Below are 13,087 nucleotides of genomic sequence, written 5' to 3'. Positions count from 1 at the left end.
TCCAGTGGTGAGAGCGGCGTGTTAAAATCACCTAGTATTATTGTGTTGTGGTCTATTTGGTTTCTGAAATTGAGAAGGATTTGTTTGACATACATAGATGAGCCACTGTTTGGGGCATAGATGTTTATGATTGTTATATCTTGCTGATTTATGCTTCCCTTAAGCAGTATGAAATGACCTTCTTTATCCCTTCTGACTAACTTTGGCTTGAAGTCCACATTATCGGAAATGAGGATGGATACTCCAGCTTTTTTGCTGAGTCCATGTGCATGGTATGTTTTTCCCCATCCTTTCACCTTTAATCTATGGGTATCTTTTTCTATGAGGTGAGTCTCTTGCAGGCAACATATTGTTGGATCTTTCTTTTTAATCCAGTCTGCCAGTCTATGTCTTTTGATTAATGAATTCAGGCCATTAACATTCAGGGTTATTATAGAGAAATGATTTGGTTTCCCGGTCATTTGGTTCATTTTTAAAATTTTGTTTATTTATTTGTTTGACACAACTTGTTTCCTCCTTTATTTGACAATTCCTTTAGGATAATTCCTCCCTTTGCTGATTTGCTTCTTTGTTTTTCATCTCTTCCTCATGGAATATTTTGTTGAGCATGTTCTGTAATGCTGGCTTTCTTTTTGTAAATTCTTTCAGCTTTTGTTTATCATGGAAGGATTTTATTTCATCGTCAAATTTGAAGGTAAGTTTTGCTGGGTATAAGATTCTTGGTTGGCATCCATTTTCTTTCAGGGCTTGAAAAATGTTGTTCCAGGACCTTCTAGCTTTTAGGGTCTGGATTGAAAAATCTGCTGATATGCGTATTGGTTTCCCCCTGAATGTAATTTGGTTCTTTTCTCTCACAGCCTTTAAAATTCTGTCTTTATTTTGTATGTTAGGTATTTTCATTATAATGTGCCTTGGTGTGGGTCTGTTGTAATTTTGTGTATTTGGAGTCCTGTAAGCCTCTTGAACTTGATTTTCCATTTCATTCTTCAGATTTGGGAAATTTTCTGATATTATTTCATTGAATAGGTTGTTCATTCCTTTGGCTTGTTTCTCTAGACCTTCCTCAATCCCAATAATTCTTAAATTTGGCCTTTTCATGATATCCCATAATTCTTGTAGATTCTGTTCATGATTTCTTACCATCTTCTTTGTTCAGTTAACTTTCTTTTTTCAAAATTAAATATTTTGTCTTCAATATCTGAGGTTCTGTCTTCCAGGTGTTCTATCCTATTGGATATGCTTTCTATGGAGTTCTTAATTTGGTTTATTGTTTCCTTCATGTCAAGGATTTCTGTTTGGTTTTTTTTCAATATCTCTAACTCTTTATTGAAATGATCTTTTGCTTCCTGTATTTGCTCTTTTAACTGTCGATTGGTGCGATCATTCAATGCTTGCATTTGCTCTTTCATCTCATCATTTGCTTCTCTGATCATTTTAATTATGTACATTCTGAACTCCTTTTCTGTCATTTCTTCTGCCATGCTGTCATTGGGTTTTATTGATGTAACATCTAGATTTGTTTGCAGCATTTTCTTTCCTTGTTTTCTCATATTGTTCAGATATCAGTGGACCGCTGAGATATTGCAGATTTCCTCTGTTGATTTACAATGTCCCTGAAGATTTCTATATATATCCCCTCTTAGCCTTCAGTAGGCTGAAGTCTTGGAGGAAGTTGATAATGCGGTGCTCCACAAGGAAGCTGCCTCTCTAGGAGTGGTGGCCTTCAGGTGGGGTATATTCCCTGCTAGTGGGCAGAGGTGCCTCCACTTGTTGACCAATGGTCATCCAAAGGGGACCTAGGCTGTGGGCTGAGGCAAGGCCTGTTTGGGCCTGTGTCTCTGGTTTTACCGTCCTTGTGGGGAAACCTCACCAGGCAGGGAAGACTCACCCAGTGGGGAGGTCTCGCTGGTCAGTTTCCTCCTAGAGGTTCCCCTCAATTTACAGCTACTGCCTGGGCTGGGCTGCCTTCCTCTGCAAAGTTCCCGGGGGCCCGGCCCTACCTCCTGGGCCTGGGAGCCTCACCCTTCGCAGATGAATCTCCTTAGGCTGCCCCTCCTCAGAGCATTTGCCCACAGGCCTGGAACCTTCGCTCCGCCCTAAGCCTGTCTCTGTGCGGCTCTTCCACCCAGAAGCCTCCTAGATCCTGGGACCCTGTTCTGCACCTAATCGCCTGGCTGCGTGGCCCCTCCTCTGAGCAGCCACCTGTGGCCCCGAACAATCGCTCTGAGTCCCAGAGACCCGCCACAGGCCTCTTCCTCCAGACAGCCGCCCAGTATGCCGGTGCGGTCACTAGGAGTCCAAGAAACTCCCTTCGTGCCTCCTCCTCCCACCAACCACCCGTAGCCCGGGGCAATCAATCACTCCGAGTCGAAGTGACCCTCCCGTTCCTCCTCCTTCTCCAGATAACCCCCCGGGTGTTCAGGAGCAGTCCCTCTGAGTGGCTCTGAATCCACGTGACCCACCAAGCGTCCCACCACGCTTCTCCTCCAGGCAGCCCCCCTGTGTTCAGGAGCTGTCACTTTAAGACCAAACAACTCACCATTCGCCTTCTCCTCTGAGCAGCCGCCTGGAGCGCTAATGCAGTCACTGCGAGTCCAAAGGACCCGCCGCGCTCCTCCTCCTCCTTCTCCTGCTCCTCCGGGCAGGCCCCGGGGTTCAGAAGTGGTCAGAGTCCAAACAGCTCGCCACGCAGACCCTTCTCTGGCAACCGCCTGTAGCTCTGGTGTAAGTCACCCGAATCCAAGCGGCCGCTCCTCTTCCTCCTCGTCCTCAGGGCAGGCCCCGGTGTTCAGAAGCGTCGTTCTGATTCCAAACAGCTCGACGCGCAGCTTCTCCTCTGGCAACCGCCTGTAGCTCTGGTGCAGTCTCTCCGAATCCAAGTGGCCACGCTCCTCTCCTCCTCCTCAGGGCAGGCCCCGGTGTCCTGAGTCCACACAGTTCTCCTCGCCACTCTTCCCCTGGGCAGCCGCCGGAGCCCCAGTGGCTGCTCCGAGTCCCAGCGCTGTGCCGAGCGGCCTCCTTTACGGCGCTCCCAGCGGGGGGAGGGGCGTCTCGCCGGCAGTTCTACTTCACAAAGTTTCCTGCGTTCTGGGACCCCCGTTCCATCCGGGATGCCCCCCCAGGGGGTGAGAGTCACCCGGCTGCTTTGAGTTGGTCCCAAGAGTCTCAATATCTCCTCTTTTGAATCCTGAGTCCTGGAGCAACATGAAATGCAGCCACCCTCTAGGCCGCCATCTTGAAAACCCTCTGGCCTTTGGTTTTTAAGGATTGGCTTATTTCACTTAGCATGATAGTCTCCAGTTCCATCTATTACCAGAAAATTTCATAATCTCATTCTTCTTTATAACTGAGAAATATTCCATTGTGTGTACACATCACATTTTCTTTATCCATTCATCTGTTGAAGGGCATCTAGGTTGGTTCCATAGGTTAGCTATCATGAATTGACCTGCTATAAACATTGAAGTGACTGCATCACTATAGTAAGCAGATTTTAAGTCCTTTGGGTATATACCCAGGAGTGGGATAACTGGGTCAGATGTGGTTCCATTCCAAGTTTTCTGAGGACTTTCTATAGTGCTTTCCAGAGTGGTTGCACCAATTTGCAGCTCCACAGCAATATATGAGAGTACCTTTTTCCCAACATCCTCACCAAAATTTATTTCACTCGTATTCTTGATAATTGCATTCTGACTGGAGCGCGATGAAATCTCAGTGTAGTTTTAGTTTTCATTTCTTTAATTGCTAGTGATGTTGAACATTTTTTCATATATTTGTTGACTGATCGTATTTCTTCTGTGGTGTGTCTGTCCATTTCCTGATACCATTTATTGATTAGGTTATTTGATTTTTACATAATACATACATAATCTAAAGTGAGTTCTTTATATATGTTGGAGGTTAATGCTCTATCTGAGTTGCAGGTGGCAAAGATTTTCTCCTATTCTGTAGGCTCTCTCTTTGCACTCTTAATTGTTTCCTTTACTGTGAAGAAGCTTCTTAGTTTGATAACATTCCATTTATTCTTTATTTTACTTCTTGCACTTTAGGAAGTCTTGTAGAAGAATTTGGTTTCTAAGCCTATATGATGGAGAATTGTGCCTACTTTTTCTTCTACTATGCACAGCATCTCTGGTCTAATGCCTAGGTCCTTGATTCACTTTGAGTTTTGTACAGGGTGAGATATTGGTGTCTAATTTCATTTTTTTACATATGGATTTCCAGTTTTCCCAGCACTATTTGTTGAATAGACTGTCTTTTCTCCAATGTTTGTTTATGGTGCCTTTGTCTAGTACGAGATAACTGAATTTATGTGGGCTTGTCTCTGTGCCTTCTATTCTGTACCATTGGTCTTCAGATCTGTCATGGTGCCAATACCATGCCATTTTTGTTACTATAGCTCTATAATGTAATTTAAGGTCTGGTATTGTGATGCCTCTTGCTTCACTTTTCCTGCTAAGAACTACTTTGGCTATTCTGGGCCTCTTATTTTTCCAAATGAATTTAAAGATTTCTTTTTCTATTTCTATGAAGAACATCATCAGAAATTGAATAGGAATTACATTATATCTGTATAGCACATTAGTTTGTATGTTCATTCTGAAAATATTAACTCTGCCTAACCAAGAACTTGGGAGATCTTTACATCTTCTAAGGTTTTCTTCAATTTCATTCTTTAGAGTTCTGTATTTTTCTTTTTTTATTTATATATTTTACAGACTGCATTTTGATTCATTGTACACAAATGGGGTATATCATTTTGTTTCTATGGTTGTGCACCATATAGATTCATACCATTCATGTAATCATACATGTACATAGGATAATGATGTCTGTCTCATTCTATCACTTCTCATACCCCCCTTTAATTTCCCTCTATGTAATCTAAAGTTCTTCCATTCTTCTGTCACCCATCATCCCATTATCCTCCCACTCCCATTATATATCATCATCCACTTATCAGGGGAGACATTCGGCCTCTGTTTTTTTGGGATTGACTTATTTCACCTAACATGATATTCTCTAATTCCAGCCATTTATTTGCAAATGCCATAATATTATTCTTTTTTATGACTGAATCATATTCCATTGTGTATATATACACCACATTTTCTTTATCCATTCATCTGTTGAAAGGCATCTAGGTTGGTTCCACAATCTAGCTATTGTGAATTGAGCTGCTATAAACATTGATGTGGCTGTGTTAGGATTTTTACCTCTTTTGTTAGACGGATTCCCAAATATTTTATTTTTTTAATCTATTATGAAATTGATAGTTTTTCTAATTCCCATTCAGCTGATTCACCTCTGATATATAGGAACACAATGGATTTATGGGTGTTAATTTTATGTCATGCTACTTTGCTGAATTCATTTATAAGTTCTAGAAGTTTTCTAGTGGAGTTTTTTTGTTCTTCTAAATAGAGAATCATGTCATTAGCAAATAGGTACAGTTTGAGTTCTTCTCTTCCTATTCATATCTCTTTAATTTGTTTCTTCTAATTGCCCTCACCTGAGTTTCCAGGACTATGCTGAAAAGAAGTGGTGAAAGGGAGCATCCCTGTCTTATTCCAGTTTTTAAAGGGAATGCTTGAAGTTTTTCTCCATTAAGAATGATGTCTGGCTTGGGTTTAGCATTTCTCTAATTGCTAGTGATGTTGAACATTTTTTTCAAATATTTGTTGACTGTCCATTCCCTATGCCCATTTATTGATTGGATTATTTGATTTTTGGTGTTAAGCTTTACAGTGTTAAAAGTTTTACTTTTACAATGTTGAGGTAACTTCCTACAATCCCTAATTTTTCTAGTGTTTTGAACATGAATGGTTGCTGTATTTTGTTAAGTGCTTTCTCTGTATCTATTGAGATAATCATGTGATTCTTAAGTCTACTGATGTGATGAATTCTTTTTGTTGATTTCCTTATATTGAGTCAAACTTGCATCCCTGGGAGGAACCCCACTTGATGATGATGCACTATCTTTTTAATATTTTTTTGTATTTGATGTGGTGGTATTTTATTAAGAATTGTTTTTATCTATGTTCACCAGCAATATTGGTCTGAAGTTTTCTATCATTGATTTGTCTTTGTCTGGTTTTGGTATCAAGGTGATACCAGCTACATAGAAGGAGTTTAGAAGGATGCCTGTCTTTTCTATTTCACGGAATAATTTGAGGAGTGTTCATGTAAGTTCTTCTTTGAAGATCTGGTGGAGGTTGGCTAAGAATCTCTCTGGTTCTTTTCTGTCTTAGTAAGCTTTTGATGGCATTTTCAATTTCAGTGCTTGAAATTGATGTGTTAAAATTTTTATATCCTCCTGATTCAATTTTGGTAGGTCATGTGTCTCTAGAAATTTGTTGATGTCTTCAAGATTTTCAATTTTATTAGAGTGTAAATTTTCAAAATAGTTTCTGATTATTATCTGTATTTCAGTAGTGTGTATTATGAAATTTCCTTTTTCATTTTAGGAATTTGAGTTTTTTCTCTTTCTCTCCATTAGAGTATTTTAGTCAGCTTTTTCACTGCCATGACTTAAAGACCTGACCAGAAAAACTGTACCTCAGGAAAGATTTATTTGAGGGCTCACAGTTTCAGAGTTCTTAGTCCATAGAAGGCTGGCTCGGTGCTTGAGGTGAGGTAGAACATCATGGTGGAAGAGTGTGGTGGACGGAACCAGCTCATAGGATGATCAGGAAGCAAAGAGAGAGAGAGGGGTCTGCACTGGCTAGATACAAATATATACCCCAAAGTTATGCCTCCAATTCCCACCTCCTCCATTCACATCCTTCCACTTCAGTTACCACTCAATTAATCCCTATCAGGGGATTAATTCACTGATTGGGTTAAGACTCTCACAATCCAATCATTTAAACCTTCTCATGTGTGCATTGTCCCACACATGAGCTTTTGGGGGATACCTCACTTCCAAACCATAACAGAATGGCTAAGGGTTTATATTTTATTTATTCTTTCAAAGAACCAATTTTTTGTTTTGTCACTTTTTTAATTGTTTCTTCGGTTTCGATTTCTTTGATTTCCACTCTGATTTTAATTATTTCTTGTCTTCTGTTTTGGTGTTGATTTGTTCATCTTTTTCTAGGGCTTTGAGATGTAATGCTAGGTTATTTATTTGTATAGCTTCTATTCTCTTAATGAATGAGCTCAATGCATAAACTTTCCTCTTAGAAACACCTTCATAGTGCCCCAGAGATTTTCATATGTTGTGTCACTATTCTCGTTTACCTCTAAGTATTTTTTTTTATTTTATCTCTTATTTCTTCAGTTAGCCATTGGTCTTTGAATAGCATATTATTTAGTCTCCAGGTATTAGAGAACTTATATTTTTTGTTTTATCATTGAATTCTAATTTCATTGCATTTTGATCTGATAGAATGCAGTACCTCCTTTTTTTTTTTTTTTTTTTTTTTTTTTTTTTGTATTTGCTAAGAGTTGCTTTGTGGCCTAAGATTAGTTCACATGTGCTGCTGAAAAGAAAGTGTATTCAACATTGATGGATGAAATGTTCTACATAAATCCATTAAGTCCAAAATATTAATTGTATTGTTTTAGTTCTATAGCTTCTTTAATTAGTTTTTGTTTAGAGAATTTGTCCAATAGTGAGAGAGGTGTGTTAAAGTCAACAGTATTATTGTGTTGTGGTCTATTTGGTTCTTGAAATTGAGAAGGGTGTGTTTGATTTATGTAGATGCTTCATTGTTTGGGGTATAAATATTTGTAATTGTTATGTCTTGTTGATGTATGATTCCCTTAAGTAGTATGAAATGAACTTTTTGGTCCCTTAGGATTAACTTTGGCTTGAAGTCTCTTTATCTGCTTGTTTATGAAATCCAAGTGAATGGTATATTTTTTCCTATCCTTTTACCTGCAGTCTCTGATTTTTTATTCCCTGTCATTTTGATTTATTTCTGGTTTTAATTTGAATTTTTTCCTTTGATTCACTGTTCTTCTACTATAGTTCCTCCTTTTGCTGGTTTTCACTTTTATTTTTCAATTCTTCTTAATGAAATATTGCATTGAGTATGTCTTGTGGAATAGGCTTTCTAGTTGGGAATTCTTTTAACTTTTGTTTACCATGGAAGGTCTTTATTTATTATCAATTCTAAAGATTAATTTTGCTGGATATATTATTCTTGGCTGGCATTCATTTTCTTTAAGTTTGATACATATTATTCCAAAAACTCTCAGCCTTGAGGGTCTGGGTTGAGGAATCAGCTGAAATTCAGATTGGTTTCCCTCTAAATGTGACATCATTTTTCTCTATCAGTCTTTAAAATTCTATCTTTATTCTGTATATTGGGCATTTTCATTATAAGGTGCCCTGGTCTGGATCTGTTAATTTTGTATACTTGGGCATCCTGTAAGCCTCTCCTGTATCTGATATTCCATTTCATTTTTTAGGTTTGGAAAATTTTCTGATGTTATATCATTGAAAAGACTATGCATTCCTTTGGCTTGTATCTCCAAACCTTCAGATACCCAATAAATTTTAAATTTGATCTTTTCTGGCTATCCCATATTTCTTGGAAATTTTGTTTGTGAACTCTTAACATCTTTTCCCCATGGTCATCTTTATTTTCAAGATTGTGCATTTTGTCTTTGTTGCCTGAAACTTTGTCTTCTAAATAGTCTCATTTGTTGTTGGCACTTTCCATTAAATTTTAAATGATTTATTAATTTCTTTATTCCAAGGATTCCTTCTTGATTTTTTTCAGAATCTCTATCTCTTTAATGAATTGATCTTTCACTTCCTGCATTTTGTCTCTGATATCACTCTTTACATTGTTCTTTACCTTGCAAATTAGTTTGACTATACATTCTAAACTTCTCTCACCTTTCTTCCATTGAGATGACAATGGATTCTGTTATTGAAAATCTTGGTTTGCATGGGGCAATTTGTTCCCTTGTTTTTTTTTTATGTTTTTGTGTCTACACACCTAACAGTATGTATGTGAGGCAGTAGAGTTTCTACCCTGTGGACTTACAATGTCCCTGAAGGTTTCCAGTACTTCACCATTTATGGGGAGACAAAAAATAAAAACAACCAATGCAGACAATATACAGTATTAACCCAAATAATTCCTGCTATGATGTCTATAATATTGTCATAATAAGCAGAAATGATATGGTCAGTGATAATCTATAATAAAAACAGTAAGTTTTCAAAATGGTTTACAATTTTGAATGGTCAACACAGAGAACACAGAAGTGATGTAGGTTGTGATGATTATAAATGAGGAGAATAGAGGATAGAAATAAAAACTAAAGTAGGAGTGAAAGAGGGGACAATAGAGATTAGCTGGTAGCAGAAGAAAATATAGAAAGAGATTCAAGAGAATAGATAAGTGAGAAAAATATATATGAAGTAAAAATTTTTAAAAATTAAAAATAAAAGATATAAAACAAAAATGAAATATACTAATCAAATATTGTAGTCCTCAAAAAAACTAACCCATTTAAAAATATCTGATTTCAAAAATGCTAGAAATGATAAAAGAACAAAAACAAATACGAATATGTATAAATATCCAAGAATCATCAAGGTCACAATTAAGCAGAGAAAAGAATAAATGAGGAAAAAGGAAAAGTTCTTGATGCAAAGAATGGTTTCCTTTGGAGTTCAAGATTCTCAGCTTCCCTTCTCTGCAGTCAGGTGGGGATGTCTGGAGTATGATGCTTGCCCCCACTCAGGTTGGGGTTGCTAGGGTGAGAGATGTAATTTTTTAGGCCAAAATCCTGGAGTGGGGATTCAGGTTTAGGTAGGCTCCAGGCTCTTCACTGGATGTCAATTGGTCTGGAGATTCAATTCAGTGCACCTCCAGGGTCCAGCAATTGCCAGTCCATGCTGTAAGACTTTACCCCAGAATCTCCCCTGGGTTCCACTCTTGTGGTGGTGAAGGAGCCAATTTTTAGTTCCCAATGTCACCTGTGAACCCCCAAGTTTCCTATCTCAGGTTCAGTCTCCAAACTCAGTCTCTCCTGTTCCCACCCTTTCAAATTCCTAATCAGGCTCAAATCTCCCAGTTGGTCCTGTTAGCAACAAGCTTTGAGGGGGAGAAGGGGAGCCAGATGGGTTTTCACAACCACTTTGTTCCCTGTGTAAACCTCTCTCCACATTTTCTTTTCTCCTGATCACTTAGGCACACTCCATGTTATGCAGTGTGGGTTTAACCACACCTGTATTTTGGGCCAGACTCAGGTTTGCCAGGACTCAGCTCCCTCAACTGTCAGTCCCTGTGCTGTAAGGTTCCTTCCTCTGTCCTGTACATGCCACCAGGAGAAATGTATAAGACTATTATACATTTCTTTCCTGTATAAGACTATTGCACAGCACACCTTTCAATTTAGTTGGGCAATGTCTTATCTCTAAACCTCTGTACCTCTAGGTACAGAGGTACCTAGACATATCTCAGTCCTCCTAAAAATGCAGGTTCCTTTAATTCTCTTTTCCCTTCACTGTAATCGTGGAAGGGACTGTTCTGGATGCTACCTTATGTTCAGGCAGCAGCTGTGGAGCTGAAGACTTCTTCCTTATTTTATTATATCCAACCTCCTGAGTCCCTAATCTGTTTTTAGTGTCCAGTATTAAATTCCAATAAAGGGCCCCCCTTTATTTTCATTCATCTACCTTGCTGAGAAGCTGCTTGTCTGCTTTCTTGGTTTTATGCCACAGAGTAGCCAGGAAAGTGATCTGCTCTGTTCAGCCATCTTGAAATTGCTTTTAGTGTTTCTTTATCATTCATATCTGAGAAACTTGATGCACTAGAAAGCCCTCTCTTCTATAAAATAAATCATCTATATTTTAATACAAATTAAATCTATTATGCTAGTAAATGCTATTTTCAACTAAAAATATCAATTCCTATTGAAGGGAGTAAATATACACAGTTCATGTTAATCACTATTGAAATAATTTATGTCAGAGGTATATGAACAAATCCACCTAAGAGTTTGGATTTGGTCAAAATGATGTGTTGATTTTCAATAAAGGATATCCATAAGGTATCTCAGCTTTTGGTCTGAAAACAGAAACCCTATCACCATGATCTTAAAGAATGTTCTAGACATATCTCTACAATCCTAGTGATCAATTTCACACAAAACTGTTGTGTCAGCATGAATGTAGTTTCAAAGATAATCACAGTAATAGCTCTCTTATTAGCTCTTTATCTACAGTGATTTTTCTTTCTGGGGAAAAAAGAACAAATTATAAAATATAGGAATTTTTTCTTAAAATATTCATATATTTTAAATACATAAGAATGATCCTATTAGCTCACCATTCTTATAGATGGTTTTTGTGTTCTGAATATTTATATCCCTCCCTGGTTCATATATTGAAACCTAGTCCCCAATACAACAGTATGAATATGAAAACATGGCTATAGTATCTTTGGGAAGTGAATTGAGTCATGGAGGCTTTACTGTCATAAATGGGATGAGTGCCCTTATGAAAAAGGCCTGAGGGAGCTCATTCATCTCTTCTACTCTGGGTGGACATAGTGAGAAGGTACCATCACTGAAACAAAAAGTCACTAAATCTGCTGACACCTTGACATCCTAGCCTCTAGAACTTTGATCAATACATTTCTATTATTTATGAATGACTCATTTTAAAGTATTTTTGTTTTAGCAGCACAAAAAGACTAATACAATGCTGTGTGCATGGTTGAGTGGATGGAAGAAAATCACACATAAATACGTTAAAATGTATTTTCCATAAGTTTTTTTTTATAATTTATTGGCTTCTGATATTATACATTAGTTTTATGATACATATAAAATACAAATTATAATTTAAAGCAATATGTTGAAATGAGGGAACCTGATTGGTGGCTCAACTGTGCTCTTGTACACTATTTGATCTTAGCTGAAACATGTCTCCATTTTAAGCTTATTTAATTATCTATTGAGTTGAATACATTAAAGTCTTTCATGCTTAGTTCCCAGAGTTATTGGTCTGAAAAAGTAAGAATTCCATGATGATTCACAAGGAAAAGAAAGGAAAGGAAAAGGAAATAAGTAAGGGAGGAATTAAGATAGGAAGGAAGGGAGAAAGGAAAAATAAAAAGAGGAAGGAGAAGAGGGAGAAAGAGGAGATAATGAAAGTGCTGGGGTCCAGCCCTAGCAGGGATCAGGGGTCCCAGGTGGATGGGAGGCGTCGGCACAGTGAAGAAACAGCACACAGAGACACCAGGTGTTCTGAGGCTGAATCTGAATCTTTATTTTTCTGCCAGCCTTTTTATAGATATTTTTCTTTAGTAACGATTATATCATTTTGTGGTTAGTTTAGAATAAGAAAAACCTTCAAAAGTACAATCTAAGCTTCTTCTCAAAGTACACATTCTCTCTGTATGACATTCCAGACCAAAACAACCTTATTTCCCACCTAAACTGAGGGCACTATGATCTGCCAGCCTTTAACCTTCAGAACAAACACGTTACTAGATTTTCTGAGAAACCACCCCCACCATGAACTCCAGTGTTTAACAGTGAAAAGATTTTACTATTATTAAAGAGCAAAGAAATCAACTTATACTTAATATTTAGTCTATTCTAATTTCATATAATGGTAGACTACAATCTTATTCTGATTCTTAAAGAATTAGACTAAACATAGGAAAAGCACAAATTATATTTATGCCTAACCTAAATACTTTTATTATGTAAAGTATCTCTAGAATCAACTATTAAAACTAGGAAAGCAACAAAGGCTAAACACTGCATCCAATCTCAGAGGAATGCCTCTTTATCCATCTATTATTATACTAAAGCAATCACAGGCTCCTTTTAACTTGAGCACAGCTACGATTGTTTATTTTTATATATTTATCTATGTATTACTGCTAAATTTTCATTGTGCACTATTTTGTGTCCCAACACAGTAAAACCTTCCCAATGTTTTCAAATAAGTTTCTAATGATATATTGATTATTAATATTAAAAAGCAACAACATGTGGAGACATGCCACGCCTATGGCCCCCAAGAGGGAGGACGATCAACAGAACCATGTCAAGTGTTGAGTCCTCTATTCCAACAGACCATGTCAAATGTTGGAGTGGAAGGAAA

This window comes from Sciurus vulgaris, assembly GCF_902686455.1.
Source record: "Sciurus vulgaris genome assembly, chromosome: 9".
In the NCBI taxonomy this organism is placed as follows: domain Eukaryota; kingdom Metazoa; phylum Chordata; class Mammalia; order Rodentia; family Sciuridae; genus Sciurus; species Sciurus vulgaris.
This window is presented reverse-complemented; position numbering follows the sequence as displayed.